Genomic DNA, 19,901 nt, shown 5'->3' on the forward strand with positions numbered 1-19,901 from the left:
TGCATTTATAGTGATCAACCATACACGTTCCTTTCTATAGGCACGTATCATCTCTCACACTCTCAGGGATCTCATTCTACAATTCTCTCTCTCCTGGCATCAATCTCCCCTCTTTGTTGTAGTATCACCTGTATTTTTAAAAAAGGAAGGAAGAGAGAGAGGGCAAAGGGCAGAGGGAAAGGAAGGAAAAGAATCCTCCCTCCATCCCACATTTCTGGCCAGCTATTATCCCAGGTTTCTGCTATTCACTGTTTAACTTCATCATTATGGCTAAGAGTCATCCTGAACAACACTGCACCTTTTCTCTTTCCGTTCTCTCTTTCCCTCATTCCAATCAGACTAAGTCTACTAATATTGTTCTTGCCAAGAACACCAGTGACCTTCATGTTGCCAAATCCAATAACCAAGTCTCGGTCTTACTGTCCTTATGTATCTGTATCCTGAAACAGTTCCTTCACTTAACCCCCAATACTACTCTGTGGGTCACCTGACACACCTGACACCTGTTGTCAATCTCCAATCTGATTTCTCTCCTTCTCCCTAACTTCTATTAATTTAAGTGCTCCAGGAGTCAGTCGTTCTGAGCACATTCATCCCCTAAGTAATATCCTATAGGCCATGGCTTTAAATGCCCTTTTTCTGCAATGACTCTTGCATTTCAATCTCAAACAGCTGAACTTTAGGTATCTAAATCTAACTCCCTGCTTTACACCCTCACTTGACATCTAATAAGAATCTTAAATCTAACTTGGTTAAAATAACTTGGGAATCCCACTTTCTTTTTCTTTCTCTGTCTCTGTTCAATGGATAAATGAAAACTCCATTTTTATTGATTGCCCAAAACAAAAACTTCAGTCATCTTTGACTCTTCTTTTCTTCCATACCCAACATTAAACCCATCATCAAATTCTGCTAGGTTTACCTTTGAGAAGAAACAAAAGTTCTTAGATATGACACCAAAAGCAAATAATTTGGACCTCACCAAATTTTAAACTTTTATGCTTCAAAAGATAGGTCAATAAAATTAAAAGGTAACCACAGATTGGGAGAAAATATTTGCAAAGCATACATATAACAAAGGTCTTGTGTCCCAAATATATGAAGCATCCCTGTAATTCAATGATGAAGAAACAAACATGCCAATTAAAAAGTAAGAATATTTGAATACTTCATCAGAGAAGACAAACAGATGGTTAATAAATGCATGGAAATGTATTCGACATCACTAGTCATTAGGGACATGCAAATTAAAATCACAAAGCACTATGTCATGTCTACTAGAATGACCATAATAGAAAAGGTGAAAAGAAGTTTTGGTGAAGATATGGAGAAACTGAATCCTCACACATTGTTGAGTGTTAATATATAATGATACAGTCACTTTGGAAAACAATTTTTCACTCTCTTAATATGCTGAGTGTACACTTACAAGAACATACAGAAATTCCATTGCTTGGTATCTACCCAACAGAAATGAAAACCTATGTCTACACAAAGGCTTGTACATGAATATTCACATAAACATCATTCATATTCACCATTAAGTAAGACCATCCAAATGCCCATCAATTGATGAATAGATAAAATGTGGTGTATTTACACAATGGAATACTATTTAACAACAAAAAGGAATGGACTACGGCTCCACTCAACAACCTAGATTTTCAAAAACAGAATGCTAAATGAGAGAATCAAGACTCAAATCAAGAATGTAATAAAGATTACATGTTGTATGATATAATTTATATGAAATGCCCAGGAAAGGTAAATCCATAGCAGCAGAAAGCATATTAGTGGTTGCCTGCAACCAGAAATGATAGTCACAGAGAGAGAGAGAGAGAGAGGCAGAGAGAGAAGCAGGCTCCATGCACTGGGATCCTGATGTGGGATTCGATTCCGGGTCTCCAGGATCACGCCCTGGGCCAAAGGCAGGCGCCAAACCGCTGCGCCACCCAGGGATCCCGAGAACAGGAATTAAATGTAAATAGGAACAGGGGATCTTTTGGGGGTGATGGAAATGTTCTAAAACTGGACTGGGGTGATGGCTGCATAAATCTATAAATTTTCTAAACTTTCAAATTGAATGAAATGTGTGATGTGTAAATTAGACCTCCAAAAAGTTGTTTTTAAAATGGGAAAAAAATATCCAGATATGACCAGTATTTTTATTGCCTCTCCTACTAATCATCTCAGCTACTATATTTTATTTCAATTATTTTAATAACTTAACTGAAGTTTCTGTTTCCATCCTTGACCCTTTAGAATCTGTTCTTCATACAACTTACAGAAGGATCTTTCAAAATATGAAACAAATACCATGACTTTGCTCAAAAGTCTCTAATGGCTCCTCATTCTGCTCCAAATAAAATCCTGAGTTTAATGGCCAACAAGGTGCTGCATGCTCTGTTCTGTGAGCTCCCTGACCCCCCTCTATTACTCTTCTCTCACTCTTCAGTCCCAGCCACACAGGTCTTCCTGTGCTCTTCAACACACCAATCCTACTCCTGCCTCAGGGCCTTTGCAATTACTCGTCTCCCTGTTTGGAATATTCTTCTTTGAGATATCTTCATGGGCAGTCTCATTTCATTCAGGTCTCCCAGATGATATCAAAGAAGACATACCTGACCACACCCTATTTAAAGAAGAGCACTAGTCCTTACTCCCATCCCCCACCATATCATCCCTATCCTTTTAGCCTGCTTATTTTTCTTTATAGAACTCATTACTTTACTTTCTGACACATTCTGGTTGAGGTGTGTATGTCTGTGTGTGTGCGTGTGTGTGTGTGTGTGTGTGTGTAGTCCTACCCTACCTAGAAAGGAAATTCCATAAGGACAGGGATTTTGTCTCTTTCTATTTTGTTTATCACTTTTATTTGATTCCCACAATCACCATGCAAGTTAGTTCATCTTACTTATAGAGGAAAACAATGAAGCTCACAGAGGTGTAGCAGTTTATTAAAAATCACACAGCCAATGTTTATGCAAGCTAGAATTTGAGGCCAAGGCTGTCTGACTCCAATGTCATGGAGTCATCATCTCTACATCAAGACAGACTCCCAAAAAACGCAGTTAAACCAAATCCCACTGAACAAAATTTTATTTATTCTGTTCCTCTTAAATCAGAGTTAATGGTCTTAATGATTTTTAATTCTTTGAGTCTGGATACATCAGCAAGATCTATGCAACAGTAAGAAATGTAGCTGTGATATCTTGGCTTTCTCACATTTGCTCTAGCCTGTAAAGAAGTCAACCTTCTTATCCTAAAAGTTGAAATAAACACATTTCAGAAAAATTAAAAATTCCAAGCACTTACATAAATCGAAACTAACATCAAGATTAGAAGGGTAGGAATACATAAGATAGATGACACCAATTCATCACAGTAACTTTCTTCCTCCAGCGTGTAATATATTACACATCTTCATAGCATCCCGTGTGATTTATTAGTGTAATCAGAGGATAGCCATACCTTTTTAAATATTTTTTTTTTACTCAAAAGTTGTACACACAAAATGTAATCAAGGAAAGAATAAAATACTTATTTATGTCTAAGCTCATCTCAATGTCAAGAGACTCTGTTTTGCCATTTTCTTCCTTCTATCTCTTCTTTCATGTCTTAGAAATATTTTAAATATACAGATGTATTTGTGGACACGGTGGTGAAACCAGAATGCTCTGAGCATATTAATTAGAACCAGAGAGAAAAGAAAGGAAAAGAAAGGAAAGATGGCACCTTGAGTAATGAGAGCATGGTTCATTACAGAAAACAAAAACATAGGAACTCTCCTCCAAAAACATAGGAAACCCCCATGGTGTATCCCTCCCTTTGTAAGTTCTGAATGTGGGGATGTCGCTAAATAGAAGACAGCACTTCCTCCAAAGAGTACACCCATTACTCAGAAAGACAAGCAAGAATTTGCTCCCCAGTCTTCTCTCTGTAGTTCCAGAAGATGAAGAGGAATTAGCCATGCTGCCTAGGCTGAGAGTCATCACCATGGTTACCACGGGAAATGAAAGTAAGTACCCCACAGCCAACCAATCCAACTCCGGTTTGAGGCTCAGCACAAACTTAACATGATGCTTGGAAAGAATGCATTTTGACACCATCATAGCCCAAAAGGAAAAAAGCTGATTAGAATTTCAGGCTTGCTGTTGTACATCAACACAGGGTAACCACAAAAAGGAAATGAGCTTTTTCATTTGAAATCTGCAGCTACCTTTACAAAACAGTTTTAAGTTCCTTGCAGTAAATTCCTATGCAATCTCTAAGGTTCCTCCCCCAAGATCTGCTGTGAAGTCTGTTGACAACAATAATCAGGGGGATGGAGTCAAACTCTAAAATCACTCATGCATCCTTCTCCAATATAGAATAATAAAAACACGATATATTTGTGCTTGAAGCAATACATCATGTTTATTTGGAATTTAGTAACTGGAATTAGAAATCATCATACAATCCTTGTAGCTTGACCCATCTATTTAGAGACCCTAGGATGATTTGCCTCCCATCATTATATTTGGACTTCTGTGCCACGTTCAGGTTATCAGAGTTTTGAACACAGAGCATTTATCAGTGTCTTAAGAAAGAATATTGATGCAAGAGATACTATAGTTTTGTTTGTAGTTATTAAAATGCACTCCATCAAACTTGAGAAAGCAAAGGACCTGCCTGGAGGAAGAGATGCAATTAATTAGAAAGGGTTGATGAATTCTCTCCACTGCCCAATGCACCCAGCTGCCCACTTCATAGGGAATGGACACTTAATAAAGGGTTGTGGGTGCTTTTTGTTGGACAACTTTTATTAACATCCATTCTAATTATAAAAATAGTAAATATTCAATGCAGAATACTTGAAGAACACAGAAGACAGAACTGGACCAGAGTTAGAAGCCTTGGTTGAGTTCTTACTTTGATTGGGCAGCCTACGGTAAGATCTTACCTCTCTTTGTCCTCATTTGTAAACATGACAATCGCCATCTTCCTATCCTACCTCACCTGCCTTCTGCTCTGAAGGTTCAATGAATTAATGCAAGTAAAAGTGTTCTAAAACGGATATTTGTAAACAGAGGCACTTGCCATCGTTTCTTACTTTCAAGGCATGGAGATAATATGCCAGGGGTATATACATTAAGGGTGTCCTGGGATCTTCTCACTTTTATGCAATTTTTCCCTGTTTGTTGATCTTGCTCTTAACAAGATAGATGGAGAAACACTCCATTGGGTAGGAGAAAAATATTTCCAAATCCTTAATCTTTCATCTTTAGCTATAATGCTCTTCATTATTAGAATCACACTGTTGATTATGATTAATATTATATCAACTCCATGAAATTAGTTATTCAAGGTGAATGTGATGAGAAATAGCTATCTTCTTCCACTTCTAGTGTCCTTAAATCTTCCATTGTTAAAACAATTTGCTACCTCTACATTTTGTCAAATTTAACTCTTGTGGATTCTTAAGGAATTCCAGTCTCAAATATGATGAAAAAGAATGAACTAAGCAATGACTTCTTCCAATTTTTTATTGAACTATAATGCGCATGTCAAAAAATAAGCCTAAACTAACAGATAATTTTCATAATCTAAACACACCAGTATAACTACTATCAGATCAAGGAACAACCCCAACCGCATTAAGCAACACACTGTAGCATCAAATGTTCATCCCCAATGTATTCTTTACTATTACAAATCTATTACACGGAATATAAAATTTTAGTATATTTACATTCAATCATGTAAATATAAATGTTAATCCAAACATATACAGAGTGGTTTCTTTGACAAATATGAAAGGATTGTTGGTCTCAATGAGGTATAGTCCGCCTAACCATTAGATTCCTCTGCTGTTGTCAATCAAAACATTTAAGTAATTGTGATTCCTTGAGACAATTTCTAAACATGCCACACAATTTTAATACTGTGATGAGGTAGTAAGTTAGAGAATTCCAATCAAGGTAGAAAAATAATCACGAAAGTGATTAAAACAATCATGACACTATACTAATAATATCTGCCTATTTTGTTTACAATGAAAACCAAACATGAAGGCTTATATTTTGCCCAGGTGGAAAGTTAATGGCTTGGATATATAAATATCCACTTTCTCTCTCAACCCACTTGGCTGTTGTCATGCATGGAGGCCTAATAGTACACCTGTTTCATGGAATTGTCAGGAGGAATGAAATGAATCTTCTTCCCAAACTAAGCTGCCACTCATGGTGCCATGAAAGCAGAGGAGAGGATTCATGTTGCAGGTTTCTCTGTTCATGATGTGTCCTAACTCTGTAGCCCAACTCACAAATGGTCTGTTTTTCTGTGACAGGAGAGAGTAGTCTATCCTTGCAAACCTGAGGCACCCAGGATATTCCACTTCAGCTGTACAGCCCCAGAAATGTGTCTGGACATCCACACTTTGTTGAGACTTAGATTTCCTGCTGGTATAGGTACAGCTGTGATGAGGTCAATCGTAGGAAATAGATCTAAATTACTTACCTTAATTCAGCTGTGATATAGTACTCAAATACCACTAATATCTCCATGAAACCCAAGCTGCCGTCTAAATAATATCAACTCTTCAAAATGACTGCAAGATAAAGTTAATTCTTCAATCTCAAGAAACCTTCCTAAGCCACATTTGCATTCATCCAACTTGTCATCTTAACTGTCCTGACCATACTCTCTGCTCATTTAGCATATATCTGCTGAGTATTTGCATTGTGCCAGGCACTCTGCCAGACACTGGTATACAGTCACGAGTAGAGCAAAGATGGGCCGTAACTTCAGAATGTTTATAGTCTACTAAAAGAGGCAAATTAATGAAATAATCCACAAAAATATCTTGGTCTTTTATGCCACCACACCTTTTTTCTTACATCACTTGTCCCCATTGGTTTTTAAATCCAACTCCTCTTCCACGATCCAGTTGAAATATCTTTATCCATGGCACAAGCTTCCTGTAACCAACTCCAAGTAGCCCATAGTAACCTGCTTCTTTTCAACCCCATGCACTGTTGACCATACCAGTATCACCACATTTTCTAAATGCATGCCACTAGTGAGCACATAATACAAGGAAGACACCAATAACTGGCCACAGTACTCTTCCCAGTGGCCAAGAAGTAGCCTCAAGATCTCCTCAAATACAAAAAGTCAGATGGCCACTACCAATCAACTGGAGTTAAGTCTTGAACACTAATAAAAAATAAATTTATTATTAAAAAAAAGAAAGAAACATAACATCATTCTTAGTCCATTCCATTAACTAGGTAATGACCAGTAACCTCTACTCTCTGCTGTCATTATATCCTCCCACGTGGGTATTATCTCCACAAATATAATCTAAACAATTTAAGTGACAGACCGTACCTTATGTTCCTTTTAACAGTTCTAATTCAGCAACTATATGTTGAGCACAGACTGCGAAAGATCCCTGTTGTTGATACTGCAAGATATACAGAGATGAATGAGATAGAGTCCCTACTGCCATCAACTACTAATTTTTTTGAGGGATAAAAAGTTCACATATATCTACAATTTGAGGCAAAGTAAAAGGAATGTGTAAGAAAAGCCTGGAGGTTTAGAGAAGCCATAGATGAGATCCAGCTGGAAGAACAGGAGAGGTTTCTTAGAGGAGGTGGCATCTGAGATGGACACTGTTGATTGGAGAAGGAGGAAAGCCAAGGCAGAGTGTCACTCTCCAGGCATAAAGAAGGACACACACAAAGCCAATAAAAAAGGAAAGTTTAGAATCCTTCAAGTATTCTCCTTTGGCTCCAAAGTACTTAGTATAACATCTCATTCATTGTAGATATTCAATGAGAGCTGGCAATTAGAGACTTTAGGCAATACTTGATAATTACAACATAAAGGAACCAAAGATTCTGTGAGCGCCTCACATGTGTGCGTGCACACACACACACACACACACACACACACACTCCAGAATAGCAGACATTTCCTAAGTGGCACTCTAGGCTTCACTAGGTTACAGAGTAAAAATGAGCTGACTTGGAGTAGATGCATCTTTCTAGTCATGGTAATGCTGCTAATGGATTGTAGCTTTGTTCTTTTAAGATTATGGATCTGAGTAGATTTTTGGTCTCCAATGTTTTGAAGAATTCATGTTCAGTGGGTATTCCTGGGCTAATAATAAATGGTATATGGAAAGGAGTTCTGTATTCAGGTTAACTTAAAGGGACAGCAAGATAAGTGAGGTTTACCAGTTGTCCCTTTCACAGTACTTCTCCAAGACAGGTATTGGCTATGATTCTCCAAGAGGAAGGGGGATTATATGATCATTCCCTAAATGCATTTGACCATAGTCTATTTTTTTAAAGAATGGAGACAAGTATTCCTTAGAACACCTTGTGATTTCATAAGTTAGATGCAATTATTAAGAAAATATAGAAAATTAAATCCAGTTTTGCCTAAATGGTGGAGACAGAGGTCTCAACCAGTAAATGCCAGCTTCCAGGAAATCTTGTAGATGCTTGATGTGTCTATTCCTTTTCCATCCACCCTCCATTTTTACCACATCATTTCCTACCCTACCCACGAAGGATAATAAAAGCTAACATTTGTTGAACCTTCACTTTGTGCCAAGCCTTGTTGTAAATGCTTTAACCCTCATCATCATCTTCAGCACTCTTATGATTCCAATTTTATAAAGGAGACAACCTAAGGCAAAGAGAAATGGAGAAATTTTCCCTTGCTTACCTATACAGTAAGTAGTAAAGCCAGTATATAAATGCAGGCAGAGCTAAGGCTAAGGCTTCTAACCACCACTCTGGTATCTACCCCCAGAGAGTGAGGAAAGGGGGGAGAGATCACATGAAGGCCCTTGCTCCTCTCTTTCCCCCACTGCTTATGACCATTGGTCTGCCAATGCTCCCCTCCCCACCTACCCCGACACTGCCACTCCCCATCCAGTCTTCAGGGAAATGGAGTCCAGTTGTCCCTCACATGGTGCCTGGTGGTTCTGATAAGACCATCTCAGTCTGGCCATGTTGTCTTTCATTTCCTTACTCCAGAATGTGAAACGTCCTCCTAAATATCTCACTCAGCATTCCACCTTGATAAGACAAATCACAAGTTTGGGGAGGAAGCAGATCATACAGCCTTAGCAATTACTCTAGGCAAACGGTGTCACAGAAATTAACACACATCACTTGGATTTGACTCAAATTTCTTGCAGAAGGCTGGGGGAGGGCAGCTCACTCCTCTGGCCCTCAGCAGTCTGCCCCAATTTTTTACTAGTTCTTCTTAAAGAAAAAAAAGAAACATTCCTTCAGCTTCCTCCCTCACCCTCTGTCCTCAAACACCACTTCACAGTCACTCCCAATTCCCACTCAGAACCTTTTCTTGTACCTCCTTTCTCTCCTCTCATTATGTATTCATCTCTCTGCTCCTCTTTGCCTCCCACTGCCGTGTGACAAATCCCTCTTAAAATAACACTGGTGACTCACCCAGCGGATACTGTATTCCATTTATGTATAACTTCATTTCTCCAAGGGGCACAGAGAATTTCACAGATATTCAGTGTTATTTTTATCTCGTCCTTTTAAAAAGATTGTCTGTCAAAAGGGAATAAAAATGCAGTTTAGGCTTTTGTCTGAATGACTTGAGCATTAAGGCTGATACAGTCTTTTTACGCTTCCAGGTCTCATCCTTCTCCACATCCCCTTCTCCTTGGTGCAGTTTTTTTTTTTTTTTTTTTTTTTTAATTCCAGGATCTATTAGTGACCACACCAGGAATTTGACTAAAATCTTACCATCAGTTGTGCTCTTTCTTAACCAGTCATCCAAGCTGGAAGCCTCAGAGCAACATCACTTCCTCCAACCGCTTCATCCTGCACACCCGTTACTAACCAAACCATTAGGTCCCACCTCAGACTCCTCACTCCTATTCCCACTTCTGCAACCTCATCCAAGCCACCACCTCCTCTAGCCTGGCCTGATGCAGTGGTTGCCTTACTATCCCCTCCACCTCCAGCCATTTTAGGCAGGGGTCCTCCATTTACATTCCTACCCTTTTCCAGAGCACTTGTGGCTTCTCAGTCTAGTCTTAGCTACCTGGCCTCTGTGACTCCTGAGTCTACACCCCAGACATCCCAAGAATGAGCCGTGTCCCTCGACATGCCTGGTTTTGCGCGTACTCCCCACCCCCGGGCACAGGAGGAGCACCCATCTCTAGCTTCTCCTCCTGGAAAGTCCCTTTCCGCGTTTAAAAGCACTATTTAAAAAAATAAAAATAAAAGCACAATTTTTATATCACCTCTTCTGCAGAGCTTTTCCTACCTTCCCCAGGGCACTTTTAACTATTGTCTCTTCTGCATCTCCACCTATAGCTTTTTATGGTAACTGTTAGAGTAGATACATATAATATAATATAATATATTCCACAAAAACTTATTGGAAGGCTGTGATGTCCCAAACACTATGCCAGGCGCTACATACAGAGAGATCAAATTCACAGTCTCTACCCCAACTATGACACAAGACAAGAAACAAAGAAAAGTCATTGGGGGATCCCTGGGTGGCGCAGCGGTTTGGCGCCTGCCTTTGGCCCAGGGCGTGATCCTGGAGACCCGGGATCGAATCCCACATCGGGCTCCCGGTGCACGGAGCCTGCTTCTCCCTCTGCCTGTGTCTCTGTCTCTCTCTCTCTCTCTCTCTCTCTCTCTCTCTGTGTGACTATCATAAATAAATAAATAATTTTTTAAAAAGTCATTGATATTTCAGGGTGATATGAGCAATAATAGAGCTAAGCTCAGGGACTGAGTGGGCACATGAGAGGGCCGTCACCCAAGCAGGGGACATCACCAAGCTCTCTGAGAGAACAGGAACCCTGCGCTGTGGGAATATTCAAGTGGGAATGGCTTTGGGTACTGTACTTTCTCCCCACCAGATCATGGTCTCCACAATAGTGAAATAGATCCTGTCTCCCATGTACACTGCAAGTGCTTAACAAATACGCAGGAAACCGAATAAATCAGAAAAGGCTTGCTTGGTCTGTGGATCTGTAAAACCCCAGGGATATCAAAGTTATAGCTTCTCAACCCTGCCTCCTCCTTCCTCTTGGTGGATGACCAATCTTGGTCCCACAGATTCAATCTTAGCCAAGAAATAATGCAAGTAATAAGGTGATTCTGCAAATGCTGCTTTTACCCATCCCAGCCCTGGTTCCTTGCAGGGATCTGGAATGAAGTGGCTCACCTGAGGCATTTGGCATGACACTGAGCCACCTGCCAGTGTTGGGCGGTCACGCATCACTGATGAGCACGCTGGCTAGGTAAAAAAAAAAAAGGCCCGAGAGGAAAAGAGAAAATGTGTCACACCCTGCAGGGCCAAGTTCAAAAGTCACTAGGTCCAGAGCCCCCTTTAAGTTGGCTTCCTAACACCCATTTCACTCTGTACTTCACTTTCCACCTGGCAACCAGTGTCATTTCTCACAGTCTGAAACACGAAGTGCACACTCCTGCTCTAGCTGACAAATCCCTGGGGGAAGTCTTCATCTCTCTACCTCACTTTTGTCCTCACCTTCATTATTCTCTAACCTTTGCTTTGTTCCTCGGTTGGTTGGTGGGTTGTATGAAACCACTTGCATTTCCTTAACCCATCTATCTCTCTGATCTGCAGGCATTTTCATGGCTGCTTGTTTTGTTTTGTTTTGCTGGAATGCACTGAAACCCTCTGGATAACTGACTTATCCTTCCATTTCGGGTTGAAGACTACTTTTAAAGAGAAGGAGGTCCCGCCCCCTTCCACAGGCTGATACCTGGGCAGGTTTGCACCTGCACACCTGAGGGACACATTCTCCACTCTCCCTCCTATCACCCTTCAGCCCTTGTAACATTCTGGTGAACTTGTCTGTGTAGCTGGGTAAGCTCCCCATAGGTAAGGACTGTGTCTGGTTTCCCCATTGCATGCCAGCACCCAGCATAGTGTCCAGACTGCACACATTTGGCACACAGAAGCATGTGTTGATTGAGTTGATGAAAGAATCCTGGAGAAAGGGGAGTAAAACACATTTTACCACAAGATAAGCTAGGTGAGAGCATAGACTTTGTTCTATTCACTGCTACATCTCAGTTTCTGGCACAGAGTAGACCCTCAAGAAGTATTTACTGAATGAACTAACTAATTAATTGGTTAGATAAAAATATTATGTAGGCTTGCTAGTCATTTAACTGGTTCTTTATATGTGGTTTGGTCTTCAGGAACTGGCTTCTGAAGAGAAGGTAGCATGATGTAGCCATCAACAGCATGAACTTGGACCACTCCTCTAAGGGTTCATATCTGAACTGTATCCCTCACAATTTTCATGTGTTAGTTGTTTCATCTTTAACTAAGGTTGGTTAGGTAACTAAATGTCTCAGCATCTGTAAAGCAATAAACTAGTGCTGGTGACAGAGTAAAAACTATTTAAGTATTTCTAGAAGACAGAACAGTATTACAAATGCAAAGTCAAGAAATGCTGCCCACAGTTAACAGGACAAGAAATAAAGGATAACTATATTACTTAAAGCTATAAACATAACTAACTGAAAATATCAACATAATCATATGTAGATGATGGCAGAAGATTGGAGCCAGGTGAGCTAAATCTTTGTGTTTTATAGAGGCAGCCACAGATAATCTCCAAAATTGACAACCCAGGAAATAGTGGTGTGTAACTCTTGGTGATTTGGAGGTGACTATCAGAAGGAATGTCAGCTGAAGAGTGAAAAGCAGTTCTCTGTGAGGAGGAAGATTAGAAAAGAGAAATAATAGGGTTTCCTCAGTAGCCCTTTTGTTCTATTTAAACTTTTGACCATGTTCGTGTGTCACTTTGATAAACTAAAAACATTTTTAAATAATTGCATAGAAAAAAATCAAATGGTAAGTACTTGTTAGGGTCTTCAAATACTTCCAATTTACCTTAAACATTCTGAAACTTATGAGGTGATGTGGTCAGGCTCTGAGAACTCCTATGTTACCTCCACTCTAGGAAGAGCCCTGCACCCCCACTCTCCTTCATGAGGCTGGGAGACTATGGAAAGTCAATGTCTTGAGATCAGGCTCAGTTTTTCAGTAACAATGTGCTCTTAGCCAAGACAATCAATCTCTCTGTGGCTCAGTTTTCTCACCAATTAAATTATAGTCACAGTTTTAGACTCACAGTATCATTACATCAGATACCTAGGAAAGCATAAAATACTGTACATATACTATAATCAAAGTGAGGAAATCCCTAGTGCAGGGAAAAATATGGAGCAACATCTTTCTCCAGACCAAATAAAGGTGCATCTTCTGGGCATTTTTTATGAATAATAATCATTCATAATTACATACAAAATCAAAAGTCCTTTGAGAGTACATTCCCAGGATAATAATTCCCTTCTCCATGTTATCTCTGTTTCTTGAAAATGCTTATACTTTTTCCTATTTTAAGCCCTGTACTACAGTTGTTTTGCTTACATCATAGTTTCATCCACTAGACTGGGAGTTCCTGAGGGCAGAAATGGTGTTTTATTTATCTTAATATATCCTGAGCTTAATACAGTGCCTGCCCTATATAAAATACCCCAAAATGTTTGCCAAACTGAACTTCCATTTTAAAAAGTTTAGTTAGAGTAAGAGATGAAGAAGGACACTATATCATACTTAAAGGGTCTATCTAACAAGAAGACCTAATAATCATGAAAATTTATGCCCTTAATGTGAGAGCTGCCAACTACATCAATCAATTAATAACCAAAGTAAAGACATACTTAGATAATAATACGCCAATAGTAGGAGACTTCAACATGGCACTTTCTGCAAATGACAGATTTTCTAAGCACAACATCAGCAAAGAAACAAGAACTGTAGAAGATACACTGGATTAGATGGATTTCACCGACATATACAGAACTTTCCATCCGAACGCAACTGAATACACATTCTTTTCAAGTGCACATGGAACTTTCTCCAGAATAGACCACATGCTGGGTCACAAATCATGTCTCAACCGATACCAAAAGATTGGGATTGTCCCCTGCATATTTTTCAGAACATAATGTTTTGAAACTAGAACTCAATCACAAGAAGAAATTTGGAAGAAACTCAAACACATGGAGGTTAAAGAGCATCCTGCTAAAAGATGAATGGGTCAACCGGGAAATTAGAGAAGAGTTAAAAAGATTCATGGAAACTAATGAAAATGAAGATACAACTGTTCAAAATCTTTGGGATACAGCAAAAGCAGTCCTAAGAGGGAAATACCTCACAATACAAGCATCCCTCAAAAAATTGGAAAAAATTCAAATACAGAAGCGAACCTCGCACCTAAAGTAAGTGGAGAAAGAACAGCAAATAAAACCTACACCAAGCAGAAGAAGAGAGTTAGTAAAGATTCGAACAGAACTCAACGAAATAGAAACCAGAAGAACTGTAGAATAGATCAATAAAAAACCAGGAGTTGGTTCTTTGAAAGAATTAATAAGATATGGGCAGCCCGGGTGGCTCAATGGTTTAGTGCCACCTTCAGCCCAGGGCATGATCTTAGAGCCCCAGGATCGAGTCCCACGTCAGGCTCCCTGCATGGAGCCTGCTTCTCCCTCTGCCTCTCTCTCTCTCTCTCTTTCTCTCTCTCTCCTCTCTGTTTGTCTCATGAATAAATAAATAAAATCTTTAAAAAAAAGAATTAATAACATAGATAAACCATTAGCCAGCCTTAAAAAGAAAAGAGGAAGACTCAAGTTAATAAAATCACAAATGAAAAAGGAGAGATCACAACCAATACCAGGAATACAAATGATTTTAAAACGTATTAAGAGCTGCTATATGCCAATAAATTAGGCAATCTAGAAGGAATGGATGCATTACTGGAAAACCAAAAACTACCAAAACTGGAACAGGAAGAAATAGAAAACCTGAACAGGCCAAATACCAGGAGGAAATTGAAGCAGTCATCAAAAACTTCCCCAGACACAAAAGTCCAGGGCCAGATGGCCTCCCAGGGGAATTCTATCAAATGTTTAAAGAAGAAACAATACCTATTGTGCTAAAGCTGTTCCAAAAGATAAAAAGGAACAGAATACTTCCAAACTCGTTTTATGAGGCCAGAGTCACCTTAATTCCAAAACCAGACAAAGACCCCTACCAAAAAGGAGAATTATAAACCAATATCCCTGATGAACACAGATGCAAAATTCTCAACAAGATACTAGCCGATAGGATTCAACAGTATATTAAGAAGATTATTCACCATGACTAAGTGGGATTTATCCCCTGGATGCAAGGCTGGTTCTACACAGTGGCATTTCTATACACTACAGCAGTCAATGTGATAGATCATATCAACAAAGGAAAAAACAAGAACCATATGATCCTCTCAATAGATGTGGAGAAAGCATTTGACAAAATACAGCATCCATTCCTGATCAAAACTCTTCAGAGTGTAGAAATAGAGGGAACATTCCACAGCATCTTAAAAGCCATCTACAAAAAGCCCACAGCAAATGTCATTCTCAATGGGGAAACACTGAGAGTCTTTCCCCTAAGATCAGGAACACGACAGGGATGTCCACTCTCACCACTGCTATTCAACATAGTACTGGAAGTCCTATCCTCAGCAATCAGACAACTAAAAGAAATAAAAGGTTTTCAAATTGGCAGAGAAGAAGCCAAACTCTCCCTCTTCACAGATGACATGATACTGTACATAGAAAACTGAAAAGACTCCACCCCAAGATTGCTAGAACTCATACAGGAATTCAGCAGTCTGGCAGGATATAAAATCAATGTCCAGAAATCAGTGACATTTCTATACACTAACAATAAGACTGAAGAAAGAGAAATTAAGGAGTCAATCCCATTTACAACTGCACCCAAAAAACTAAGATACCTAGGAATAAACCTAACCAAAGATGTAAAGGATCTATACCCTAAAAACTACAGAAAGCTTTGGAAAGAAATTGAGAAACACACAAAGAGATGGAAAAATATTCCATGCTCATCGATTAGAAGAATTAATATTGTGAAAATATCAATGCTACTCAGGGCAATTTCCATATTCAATGCAATCCCTATCAAAATACCATGGGCTTTCTTCAGAGTTGGAACAAATAATCTTAAGATTTGGGTGGAATCAGAAAAGACCCTGAGTAGCCAGGGGAATATTGAAAAAGAAAGCCAGAGCCAGGGGCATCACAATGTCGGATTTCAGGTTGTACTACAAAGCTGTCATCATCAAAACAGTGTGATACTAGCACAAAAACAGACACATACATCAATAAGAATGAATAGAGAATCCAGAGATGGGCCCTCAACTCTATGGTCAACTAATATTCAACAAAGCAAGAAAGACTATCCACTGGAAAAAGGACAGTCTCTTCAATAAATGGTGCTGGGAAAATTGGGCAGCCACATGCAGAAGAATGAAACTAGACCATTGTCTTACACCATACACAAAGATAAACTCAAAATGGATGAAAGATTAAAATGTGAGACAAGAATCCATCAAAATCCTAGAGGAGAACACAGGTAACACCCTTTTTGAATTTGGCCACAGCAACTTCTTGCAAGATCCATCTATGAAGGCAAGGAAAACAAATGCAAAAATGAACTATTGGGACTTCATCAAGACGAAAGGCTTCTGCACAGCAAAAGAAACAGTCAACAAAACTAAAAGACAACCTACAGAATGGGAGAAGATATTTGCAAATGACATATCAGATAAAGGGCTAGTATCCAAGATCTATAAAGAGCTTATTAAACTCAGCAAAGAAACAATCCAATCATGAAATGGGCAAAAGACATGAACAGAAATCTCACCAAAGAAGACATACACATGGCCAACAAGCACATGAGAAAATGCTCCACATCACTGGCCATCAGGGAAATACAAATCAAAACCACTTACCTCACCCCAGTAAGAATGGTGAAAGTTAACCAGACAGGAAATAACAAATGTTGGAGAGGATATGCAGGAAGGTGAACCCTCTTGCACTGTTGGTGGAATGTGAACTGGTGCAGCCACTCTGGAAAACTGTGGGCAGTTTCCTCAAAGAGGTAAAAAATAGAACTGCCCTAAGACCCAGCAATTTCACTGCTTGGGATTTACCCCAACGATACAGATACAGTGAAAGACCGAGACACCTGCACCCCAATGTTTATAGCAGCAATGTCCACAATAGCCAAACTGTGGAAGGAGCCTCGGTGTCCATCAAAAGATGAATGGATAAAGAAGATGTGGTCTATGTATACAATGGAATATTACTCAGCCATTAGAAACGACAAACACCCACCATTTGCTTCGATGTGGATGGAACTGGAGGGTATTATGCTGAGTCAAGTAAGTCATCAGAGAAGGACAAACATTATATGGTTTCACTCATACGGGGAATATAAAAAATAGTGAAAGGGAATAAAGGATAAAGGAGAAAAAATGAGTGGGAAATATCAGAAAGGGAGACAGAACATAAGAGACTCCTAACTCTGGGAAATGAACTAGGGGTGGTGGAAAGGGAGGTGGGTGGGGGGTGGGGTGACTGGATGACGGGCACTGACGGGGGCAGTTGATGGGATGAGCACTGGGTGTTATTCTATATGTTGGCAAATTGAACACCAATAAAAAATAAATATAAAAAAAAGAACCTAAAGTTTTAGTAGTATTTTGGGTTATCTTAACTAATATGGATGCCATCTGGCTCATATAGTAAAGAAAGCCATTTCCAAACTCATTGGAATGCTGTTGGAAATATTTTCTTTGGACTTCAGTTTATACACTTCCATCAAAATCCAGAGAGAACCAGGCTGCAAGGATGCTCCTTCAGTACCATTAAAAGCATAATTTAAAAAAAAAAGAAAAAAAAGTATAATTAAAAGAGTAGTCAAGTGAGTAAAATGAATTCTTACATTTTAGATTACTACTTGTAAAGACCAAAAGCAAACTATGTAAAATTAAAACAAATCATAGAAGATAAAAGAATCTTGTAGAACAGTGAGAATAAATATACTTCTCTATACTTTTTCTAGAAATCCCGGCAGCCCTGGTGGCGCAGCGGTTTGGTGCCGCCTGCAGCCCGGGGTGTGATCCTGGAGACCTGGGGTCGAGTCCCACGTCGGGCTCCCTGCGTGGAGCCTGCTTCTCCCTCTGCCTGTGTCTCTGCCTCTCTCTCTCTCTCTCTCTCTCTCTCTGAATAAATAAATAAAATCTTAAAAAAAAAAAACTAGTGAAAGGGATTATAGGGGAAAGGAGAGAAAATGAGTGGAAAATATCAGAGAGGGTGACAGAACATGAGAGACTCCTAACTCTGGGAAACGAACAAGGGGTAGTGGAAGGAGAGGTGGGCAGGAGGTTGGGGTGACTGGGTGATGGGCACTGAGGGCGGCACTTGATGGGATGAGCACTGGGTGTTATACTATATGTTGGCAAATTGAAGTCCAATAAAAAATATACAAAAAAAGTTATTTTGAGTTAAATATAATTTTAGAACTACAAAAGAGTAGACATAGAATGAAAGAAATAAGGTAACATGTGTTCTTCCTCCCATTCATCAAACCAATACTGACACCCTACAGTTCTATGCTAGGCTCTGAATAATAATACATACAAGCAGCTTCTAGTCTAATTGTGGGTATGGGGAGGGGAGGACACAAAGAGGCAAATGAGCAATTTCAGCACAAACTGATAAATTTTAAGTTAAATGTAAGTACAAGATGTCATAGGAACACAAATAGTGGTCACAGCCCCTAAAAAAGAAAAATAATATTTTGAGATCACTTCTTCTTCTTCTTCTCTTTATTTATTCATGAGAGACACACAGAGAGAGGCAGAGACATAGGCAGAGGGAGAAGCAGGCTCCCTGCAGGGAGCCCAGTGTGGGACTTGATCCCAGGACCCCGGGATCATGACCTGAGCCGGAGACAGAGACTCAACCACTGAGCTACCCAGGTGTCCTGATATCTCTTCTTCTTAATTTATTTCTTTGAATTGAATTAGAATCCAATAAATCACCAGAGTATAGTTAACAAACTCAGGTCATACACAAATAAATTCAAAACATCCAGTCAATTTGTTAAAAGTTAGTACACTACTTGGCTGAAGCCCCTTGACATCATACAGCCCACCTTAGGTAATGTGATAAGTTAACAAGATGTGCATACCCATATTCTTCCATATATTGTATTATTATTGTCTCATGGAAACATCTATGGTCTGGGAGAAATTTGGGAAATGCAAATACAAAGCTCAGTCAAGAATCTGTTCCTTTCCTCTTCTGTGCCTTTGCCATGTGTCACCCCTTATAAAGCAAGTATTTTCTTCTTAGTGTTTATTTCTTTAAGACCATCTTTGAAAATTGTCTTAGGCAAATAGAAGCTGGAAAGGATAAATGGGCCCACCTTTTGCTAGGAAGCAGCTTTCTAATGGTTTCCAGTCTGGTTCACTAGCTGGATAAATAGAAGTGAACAGATTCAAACCAGCTGCCCTCAGTTACTCTCTGAAAGCATTTGATATTGCTGAGTGCCCCCTGGGAACTAGATATTAGTAAGTACTCTCTCTTCTCTTGAAATGATCAAGACACAGTTAGTTCTTGCTATTTAGACTCAGGTAAAACTGGATGTATGCATCATCAGCTATTTGGATAGTATAGGCATAAGCATGAATCTAATTGGCAATTTAATGAAAATATAACAGAGCATGAGTCTGGGATATTGAATGCTTAGATGAATGTTTAATTAAAACTTTACTGCAAGTTGTGATCACATTCAAGAAATATTCCAGGCTGACAGTGTTTGAGATGTTTACAAGCTTCTTGCAGACAATCATGCCTTGTGTGATAAAATATTAACAATTACAGACATCACAGAAAGGCAGCAAGGTCATTGCCCATTTCAAAGAGCATTGACTGTTATTTGGATAAAGTATC

This window comes from Canis lupus, chromosome 7 (genome assembly GCF_003254725.2).
Source record: "Canis lupus dingo isolate Sandy chromosome 7, ASM325472v2, whole genome shotgun sequence".
NCBI lineage: Eukaryota > Metazoa > Chordata > Mammalia > Carnivora > Canidae > Canis > Canis lupus.